Here is an 826-nt window from a genome sequence, read left to right as displayed (position 1 = left end):
AAAGGCCAATGAGAATGATTAAGAGGGTGTCTGCTTGTGTGCATTTATTGGGTGTCAGCTCCCCTTCTTCTGCTCCACAGCAGCTCAGTGTGAGGCAGCAGCAGCTGTAGCAGATTTGGCAGCTCTGCTTTTGTGCAAAGCTGCAGCACTCCTAGTGGTGGAAACACAGAGTAGCCACTGCTCCTGTGCAAAACAAGCCAGACATGACATGACAAGTGTTGACTGAGAGAGAGTGTACAAATATTGCTTTGTATTGCATTGCCTTGTCTTTGTGTGTTGTGCTTTTAAGCATTGACATGTATGCTTGTATATGTAGTGATGGTGGCGATGGGAGGGGTGAGGTGTATACGTGACTCCTCTGTTTCTGTTTCTGTCTCATCCCAACAATGTCTACGCACCTCAATGTGTGGAAGAATGTCACGGGCGAAAACAAATCCGTCCCACTTGTGTGTATTCACTTGCACATACGGGCTCAGGCTATGTCCATGTGACCCTTTTTATGTATGAAACACTGTGTGTAGACTGTAAATATCAGTGGAAATGGCACACCAACAGAGGTTCCGAAGAAATGCTGTGTTGTATAACAACAGAGGACATACCAAACTGAGAGGCAAGTCAAAAACAAACACGCAGAATCCCACTGCACGTTTTAAGCAACCTGTGTGGTAAATGTGAAGACAGTGGATGTCGAAATCTAATCTGGTATGAATCCTTTTGTGCTGTGTTCAGATTCATCCAAAAAGGAAACAAATATTTACACTCACCTGTAAATGGTGAAAATTATTTTCTAGTGATGCAAATTATAACAAAATGGTCATGATTAAAA

The sequence above is a fragment of the Sphaeramia orbicularis genome, chromosome 11, assembly GCF_902148855.1.
Source record: "Sphaeramia orbicularis chromosome 11, fSphaOr1.1, whole genome shotgun sequence".
Classification (NCBI taxonomy): Eukaryota; Metazoa; Chordata; class Actinopteri; order Kurtiformes; family Apogonidae; genus Sphaeramia; species Sphaeramia orbicularis.
The sequence above is the reverse complement of the archived record's forward strand: the minus strand, read 5'-3'. Positions refer to the sequence as shown.